The following is a 9147-nucleotide window of genomic DNA, read 5'->3' as shown; positions in this document are numbered from 1 at the left end:
TCTTATTTGATTTGGTATTATGTTATTTTTCCTATATCGTACAAGTAGAGTTGTTTTATCGTTGTGTTTTATTTGTTTTGCTTGTTCAAAGTTGTTTTTGGTCCCTTTTTTGGTTTATAGTTGCATATCAATGTGTGGTTAGATATGCTAGTTCACTATAAACAGTGCTCTGATACCAACCTGTCACACCCCCTAACCAGACGGCGAAAACGTCTAAGGGATCACGTGACTTAAATTGAATACCATCACAATGAATATACATGAATCATAACATAAACATCACCATGCATCAATATTTTACAACTGACATTGTTCACATCAAGTACATTGTTTTAACATTACAAATCCATAAAATAAAGAGTTTGATAGTTTTCAAAAGCACAACACCCTAATCATACTTTGTACTTGATATGTGCATAATTAGTTAGTTATTTAGCATACATTTTTATTCATTTTTAACTAATTATGTAAATAATATGGACAAAAGGTACTTAATATTGTTTAAATTTTGTTTTCAGTCCAAAAAAACATGCTTGTGAGTGAAAGGGAACAAGGGAAAGCAATTTGAGACCAAAGAAAGAAGATTGAGGGACAAAAACTTACCTACTCGGCGAGTCCTGCAGAATATTCCAGAAGATAGCCACGGCTCCTGATTTAAGACGGATAACAACGAGGCTACTCGGCGAGTTGGGTCTGCTACTCGCCGAGTACACCCTGTTTGAGATATCTATAAAAACCGAGCCTTTATCCGATGGGACGACTTTTCTGACGTTTTTTGAAGATCCAACTGCGATTGAGAACCCTGGAAGATGCTGAGGAATTCTAATCTTCAACCTTTTGAAGAATTGAAGCAACTAGGTTAATCATTCCACTTAGCTTTAGGAATTGAGTATGTTTAATCTAGCTAAACTTGTTTTTGTGTTTGTTTTTACTGCAACTATGAGCTAAATACGTTTTTGTTTCTGTTTGGGGAATACCAAGGAACTCCTATGGTTTAATTCTTAGCTTTTGATTAATTGTTTATTGGTGATCTATTAAATTGAGTTTGTTAAAGAACCTTATGCATTAATCATAATTATTTTCTGTTAATTGGAAGACAATTAAGCTGCATGAACATCTCTTAGTTGTTAACCTCATATGTCTATGTGAACACTAAATCATATGCTTAGGAATAATGATTATGAAACTAAGATTAATGAGACAATAGTTAGATTAATGTGTGAGCTTGTTTGAGAAACCATCAAACAAGAGGTTAATTGAACCACTAAATTGATTAACCACTACAAATCTTATTTAATCCAAATTATTAATCTAGGGAATTAATTAGTTTAAAAACTTGATCACTGCTTGAATTAATTAATTATCTAAGGTTTAGGAGTAATGAACATGAACCTAACCACTATAATTGGTAGCCAATAACAATTAATCTGTCATAAATACAAAATAACCATAGGAGTGAATTGGTTGAACCTAAATAGAAACATCTTTATCAAATTTGGTGAATTAGTTGTTTGCTTTAGTTATTTAGTTAAGTGTTTTATGGTGTGCTTAAGTTTCTAGTCTTGTAAAACTAGAAGAAAAACCTTTTACTTTCATTAATTGTTTAGTCAAAATTAGCTATTAGTTTAATTTTTCGTTCCCTGAGTTCGATACCTTACTTACTAAACTATACCACTAAAAGACAGGTTCACTGCCTTTGTGTGCTAAATTTATTAATAAAAACTAGGAATAAAACAAGTGCATTTACCACACATCAAGTTTTTGGCGCCGTTGCCGGGGAACGGTTCTAAATAATTAATCTAATCCCTAATTTTTTCGATCCTTTGTGTGAGTTTACTGGCACGAAGTTAATTTATTGCAATTTAGTAGTTAGAAATTAGGTTTTAGCATCTGTTTTAGTTTTCAAATTAAGTTTAAATTTTTTTCAAAATTACACTGATACTCACCGAGTGCAGTCGCACCTACTCGGCGAGTACAAGCGTATTTGACAGATTAGTTTTCGATTTTTTTAGTACATTTTTTTTGTTCTTTTTACGTTTTTATCTTGTTTATTTTAGGACTTTCATGACCAGAGGATCAAACACCCCGCTGGTTCCCCCGTTTGAAGATCCCGAATCCGCATTGAAAAGAAACAAAGGAAAGGACGTGGAGAGATCAAGTACACCAAAGAAGTCACCTTTGTCCAATTTGAAGACTGTTTTTGGGAAAAAGAAGAGCATCAAATCAGGAGCATCCAGTGCCTCTTTGACAATCGAGGACCCAATTCAAGAAGATATCGAGTACGAGACCGAGGAAGAAGAGGAGCATACATACGAGCACGAAACCGATTCCGAGGAAGAGTTAGATATCACAATGGCTAACATTGATGAAATCCCCATGGGAGAATGGAAGAAGAGGATGCGCGACGACACTGGCCCGGGACTTGTGCAACCCGCAATTCCCACGACTGCTACTTTCGAGCTAAAGGGTCATATCCTAGCTTTACTTAAAGAAATACCGTTTTATGGAAAAGACCATGAAGATGCCTACAAGCATTTGGACGAAGTCAATGATGTAGTTGATTACTTCAATGTTTCAAATGTGCCCCGCGAGACTCAGCTACTTCGTATGCTTTCGGTGACATTCAAAGGTGCTGCAAAAGACTGGCTCAAGTCACTTCCCCCCGGATCAGTCACAACTTGGGCCAAGATGAAAGAAGAATTCATTGATCACTTTTGCCCACCTTCCAAGATAGCCAAGTTGAAGAAGGCCATTGCTAACTTTGAACAACAAGCTGTAGAGTCGCTATATGAAGCATGGGACAGGTACAAGAGCTTACTAAGAAACTGCCCACACCATGACCTAAACAGCCAACAAGAAGTATCCATCTTCTATGATGGAGTCAATGTCACAACCAGGCAGTTACTAGACCCGCAAGGCCCGCTCACAAAGAAGCCACCCCCGGTGATCAAAGAATTGATTGAAGAATTCTCTAAACACTCTAGAGAATACCACAACCCTAAACATGATGTCACTAGGGGAGCCGCTTATGCAGCTACTGAAGACTTATCCGCGGTCATGGCTATGCTAAAAACCATGGATAGGAGGATGGATAAAATGGATCAAACGATCCATGCTATTCGGGTGGGTTGTGAAAACTACAATGGGTCTCACCTCACTAGAGACTGTGACTTAAATGAGAATGGCAACAAGAAGGTGCAAGTGTGTTACTCAAGTGGAGACTGATATGATGAAGACTGGCGCAAACAAAAGAAAGAATGGCTCCCGTATGAAGAGTACAAGAAAGCCAAGGAGGAAAGGTTTAGGCAAAAAGGGAGAGGGTTCTACCAAAAGGAGGAGCCGGTGCAAGAAAGGAAGCCAAGCTTGGAAGAAATGCTCACCAAATTTGTAGCTGCTTCAGAAAAAAGACATAGTGATCATGATGCTGCAATTCAAGAAATAAGGACCATGCTTAGGAACCAGCAAGCATCTATCCACAATATAGAAATGCAGCTTGGGCAACTTGCTCAATAAATCAACCAAAGGTCACCAGGCGAACTTCCTAGCAAAACTAAAAATAACCCACGAGGCGCGCACATAAACATAGTCACAACAAGAAGTGGGAAGATAATCACTTCCATGGCACCTATTCATACAGAGTCATCCAAGAAATCACAGAAGGAGGAGGCAGAAAAGCAAGTAGAGAACCAAGACATACAATCTGACAGCCCTACTCGCCGAGTACCACGTATGGACTCGGCGAGTACATCACAAAATCCCAACGACCAGATTCCTGAAAAACTTTACCAGCCTCCCATGCCATACCCAGCCCGAGCTAAGAAGGAGAAGCAGGAAGAGGAGTATCAGAAGTTTCTAGATCATATCAAGAATCTTCAAATCAACATACCCTTCATTTAAGTCGTCATGCAAATGCCCAAGTATGCAAAGTTCCTTAAGGAACTTCTCACTAATAGAAAGAAGATGGAAGAAGTGAAGAAGGTAGTACTCAATGAAAACTGATCAGCTGCTATGCTAAATAGCTACCAAAGAAGAAAGGTGATCCGGGGAGTTTGACTTTACCTTGCCAATTTGGCAACTTGGCCACCATTCATGCCTTAGCCGATTCGGGAGCAAGTGTGAACCTAATGCCATACTCATTCTTTAAGAAGCTGGATCTCCCGGAACCTAGGCCAATTCGCATGGCAATTCATTTGGCAAACAAGATAGTCACCTTCCCAAGAGGCATATGCGAAGACATACTAGTCAAGGTGGACAAATTCGTCTTTCCCGCTGATTTTATCATTCTAGACATGGAGGCGGATCCACAAGTGCCAATCATCCTTGGAAGGCCCTTCCTCAACACGGCAAGTGCTATAGTATACATGAGGGACTCGAAGCTCACCTTGCGGGTAGGAGAAGATTCAGTCACATTTGGGGTAGATCAAGCTATGAAGTATTCAAGGAACAGTGACGACACGACATTCTCAATTGATATGTTAGACGAATTATTGGAGGAATGCATAACTGAAGATTCCATCAAGTTCACAACTGATGATGAAGAATTTGATCCAGAAAAAGACTTGATGGAAATTGAAAGACTGTTAGAAGAAGCGGATTATGAAGAATTGGTGAAGAACACTGACAGTCCTACTCGCCGAGTAGGACCGATCTACTCGCCGAGTTCCTCTCTAAAAAAGGCAGAAGTCGTGAATACAACCACCAACTCGCCGAGTACCCTACCTGCACTCGGCGAGTCCAACAGTCAGAACCAAAAATCAGAGCTCAAAACTTTACCAGAACATTTGGAGTATGCTTTCCTTGAAGAAGGCAACCAAAAGCCTGTAATAATAGCCGCTGACCTGTCCAATTCTGAAAAGGAAGAGCTCGTGCAAGTGTTGAAGAAACAGAAGCGGGCCATAGCATGGAGCATCACCGACATCAAGGGAATAAGCCCATCTTATTGCTCCCACAAGATCAATCTAGAATAAGGAGCAAAGCCGGTTGTACATCACCAAAGAAGGTTAAACCCAAACATGCAAGAAGTAGTCAAGAAGGAAGTGATTAAACTCTTAGATGCAGGAATTATCTATTCCATTTCCGACAGTCTGTGGGTGAGTCCGGTTCAAGTGGTGCCCAAGAAAGGAGGGATGACGGTCATAACCAACGAAAAGAACGAGCTAATTCCGACATGAACGGTAACCGGTTGGAGAGTGTGCATCGATTATCGAAAGCTAGACGATGCCACTCGTAAAGACCATTTTCCTTTACCTTTTATTGATCAAATGTTAGAAAGACTATCGGGCCATCGCTACTATTGCTTTCTAGATGGATTCTCGGGTTATTTTCAAATACCCATAGACCCAATGGACCAAGAAAATACCACATTCACTTGCCCAAGTGGGACTTTTGCTTATAGATGCATGCCCTTTGGGCTATGCAATGCACCCGCGACTTTTCAAAGGTGTATGACAGCCATATTCCACGATATGGTGGAAAAATTCATGGAAGTTTTTATGGACGACTTTTCCGTTTTTGGATCTTCTTTCCATGATTGTCTCACAAATCTTGACTTAATGCTTGCTAGGTGTGAAAAAACGGACTTGGTCCTCAATTGGGAGAAATGTCACTTTATGGTCAAGGAGGGTATAGTTTTGGGCCACAAAATTTCCAAAAAGGGAATTGAACTGGATCGGGCAAAGATTGACACCATTGCCAAATTACCCCCACCAACTAATGTGAAGGGCATTAGGAGTTTTCTAGGACACGCGGGTTTTTACCGGCATTTCATAAAAGATTTTTCCAAAATAACTAGACCTCTAACACAATTACTACTAAAAGATGCACCATTTACTTTTACTAAAGAATGTTTTGAGGCATTTGAATGTTTAAAGGAAAAATTAACTAATGCCCCGATCATTATTGCACCAAATTGGAATTTACCATTTGAGATTATGTGTGATGCTAGTGACTTTGCATTAGGAGCTGTCATTGGTCAAAGGGTTGATAAGCACTTTCGACCCATATATTATGCTAGCAAGACTCTAAATTCAGCCCAAGAGAATTACACCACCACTGAAAAGGAATTATTTCCTGTGGTGTATGCCTTTGACAAATTCCGCCCTTACTTGGTTTTATCCAAAACTACTGTTTTTACTGACCACTCGGCTATCAAGTATTTGTTTGCAAAACAGGATGCCAAGCCAAGACTGATACGATGGGTGCTACTTCTTCAAGAGTTCGACATAGAGATACGAGACAAGAAAGGAATGGAGAATGTAGCAGCTGACCACTTGTCAAGGATGGAGAACCCGCAATTGCAAGAAGATAAAGATGGAGACGATTTCCTGGACGAGTACATTATGGTGACCGTGGGAGAAGAGCCATGGTTCGCAGACATAGCTAATTATTTAGCTACAAAATACATCCCGAAAGATTTTAGCAGTCAACAAAAAAAGAAATTCTTTTCCGATTTAAAATATTACTTTTGGGACGAGCCATACCTCTTCCGGAGTTGTGCGGATGGGATCATACGAAGATGCGTATTCGGGAAGGAAAGCCGGAAAATATAAGAGCATTGTCATAGCGGGCCCACGGGTGGACATCATGGAGCACACTACACGGAAAAGAAGATCTTTGACATTGGGTTTTATTGGCCCACAATTTTTAAAGACGCAACCCAATTTGTCAAAGAATGTGATGCTTGTCAAAGAGTGGGAAACATTTCATCTCGAAATGAAATGCCACAACATAGTATCCAAGTGTGTGAGGTATTTGATGTGTGGGGAATTGACTTCATGAAACCATTTCCCATGTCTAAAGGAAACAAATACATACTAGTGGCGGTGGATTATGTATCCAAATGGGCGGAGGCACAAGCTTTACCAACAAATGACGGTCGGGTGGTGGTGCGGTTTTTAAAGAAATTATTTTCATGATTTGGAGTCCCGAAAGCCCTTATAAGTGACCGAGGCATACATTTTGCCAATGACCAATTGGAAAAGGTGTTAAAGAAATATGGGGTAACCCATAAGTTTTCCACATCATACCATCCACAAACTAGTAGACAAACCGAAGTGACAAATCGAGCTTTAAAGCGAATTTTGGAGAAATCGGTGGGGAGCAATCGCAATGAATGGTCAGATAAGCTAGATGATGCACTTTGGGCCTTTTGTACAGCTTTCAAAACACCTATTGGTACCACACCATATAGGTTAGTTTATGGAAAGCAATGCCATTTACCGGTGGAGCTAGAGCATAAGGCGTTTTGGGCTTTAAAGAGGTGTAACTTCAACACGGAGGAACTAAAGAGCAACCGGTTAATGCAAATGAATGCTCTTGAGGAGCTGAGGAATGATGCATACTCTAGTTCATGGCTTTATAAAGAGAAGACCAAGATGTGGCATGACAAAAGGATTAAAGATAAAGAAATTCATGAAGGCCAAAAAGTGTTGCTCTTCAATTCACGACTAAAGCTTTTCTCGGGAAAACTCAAGTCAAGATGGGATGGTCCTTTTCTAGTAAAGACGGTGTTTCCACATGGTGCTATAGAGCTATTGTCAAGAGATGGCACGCCTTTCAAGGTCAATGGGCATAGGGTCAAAAAGTATGAAGAAGGAGTTCCCCGGAATGAAGGAATGGAACAGTTGTTGCTGCTGGAAGGGATTGCAACCACGTAGAAGGGGAGGAGTCCAGATAATGACTCCCTAAAAAGAAGCGCTTCTCGGGAGGCAACCCGAGTTTCAAGTTTGCATTTTCTTTCCTTTTCTTTATTTTCATTATTTTTTTCCTTTTTCTTCATCTATTTTTAAGAACATAACTGCTTGAGGACAAGCAATGCCTACAGTGTGGGGTGGATGGCTAAAAAAATGAGAAAATACATAAATTTTTCAAAATTGTCATATTTTTTTCAAACTGCAAGGTTTACTCGCCGAATAGGCATGTATACTCGGCGAGTACCTGTCCAACTAGCCTGATAAAACGCGTAACAGCATTTATACTCGGCAAGTAGGACCTTTCTACTCGGCGAGTAGCCAATTTACACGGATGAAATATAAGTCTGTAAAAAAGAGGGTTTTTCACCCATTTAACTCCCACACTCGTCGTGCATAGCGAATTCTCAAGCAGCAGCGATTTCATCCGATTTTCTTCAATTCTCCACCAAATCTTCATCATTCAAGGAAAAAGGTAACATCTTTACACTTTAAACTTATCAAAGGTCCAATCTTTATCATAGATTTGCCCCAATTTTGCTTGATTTCGGATTTGGGGGTTTCCTAAATTTCTAGGGTTTTAATTTAGACATGAATCAGGTAATATTAGGAAGAATTTCTTTTAGATTTATGGTTAGATAACTCATTAACAACAAACCCCTGTAAAGAATTGGGATTTTTGGACAGTTTATGCAGGTCCGGCACCAAACAGTCCCGATGTTCATCCTACTCGCCGAGTAGGTCGTGTACTCGGCGAGTAGATGACTATTCAGACCAGATTTATTTGTTTTTAATTACTGGGTATTGTTTGTTTGTGTGTTTTTGATATTCTTATGCAGGTACAATGGCCAGAAGGGGGCAGTCTTCTTGTGGGGGGAGCCAAAGTGATATTCCATGGCTTTCTTTTCAACAACTCACTTCCAAGTCATCACAAACAAGGGCCAAAACACAGATTGGAGGCGCTCAAACAAAAGGAAAACCATCTACCAAATGCAGTTGACTGGGGGGGGGGGGCTGGGAAATGTGGGATTGGAGGAGGAGCTTACACCGTACTTGGTGAAGGAATGCAGTTTGGGGTATACCACCATCACATGTGATGGATGGTTACAACTATTCAAGATTCAAGAGCCTGTATATGCCGAGCTGTGTTAGGAATTCTTTGCTACCATCTCATTCCGAGGTGGTAGTGAGTATTACAACCACAACACAATTTCTTTTTCTTTGGGCGGGGAGCTGCGACAATGCAGCATTGCTGAGTTTTCTTGGAAGATTGGGTATTTATGATCAGAGCACGATGTTATCTGAAGTTTTTGAAACTTTCCAGGAAAATTGCCATAAGGAACTCCCCGAGGCAGTGGTGGCCTATACATGGTGGAACACGATCGCTAATCGGGTGTATATCCCTTCCACCGCCCAAGAAGGCCACATTCGCTCACCAATCCACCGCCTCATTCACCGT

At 40.3% G+C, this 9147-nt stretch overlaps 1 non-coding gene across 1 annotated transcript; it reads right to left on the bottom strand.

Annotated features, from left to right (window-relative positions):
* Positions 1-2736: 2736 nt before the first annotated feature.
* Positions 2737-2843, bottom strand: LOC145077541 (small nucleolar RNA R71). Its single transcript, XR_013693284.1, has one exon. It is a non-coding gene; the product is annotated as a small nucleolar RNA R71 (small nucleolar RNA).
* Between the last annotated feature and the right edge of the window lie 6304 nt (positions 2844-9147).

Source organism: Lactuca serriola, chromosome 9, assembly GCF_051521515.1.
Source record: "Lactuca serriola cultivar US96UC23 chromosome 9, Lser_US96UC23_V15, whole genome shotgun sequence".
Lineage (NCBI taxonomy): Eukaryota > Viridiplantae > Streptophyta > Magnoliopsida > Asterales > Asteraceae > Lactuca > Lactuca serriola.
The sequence above is the reverse complement of the archived record's forward strand: the minus strand, read 5'-3'. Positions and strand labels throughout refer to the sequence as shown.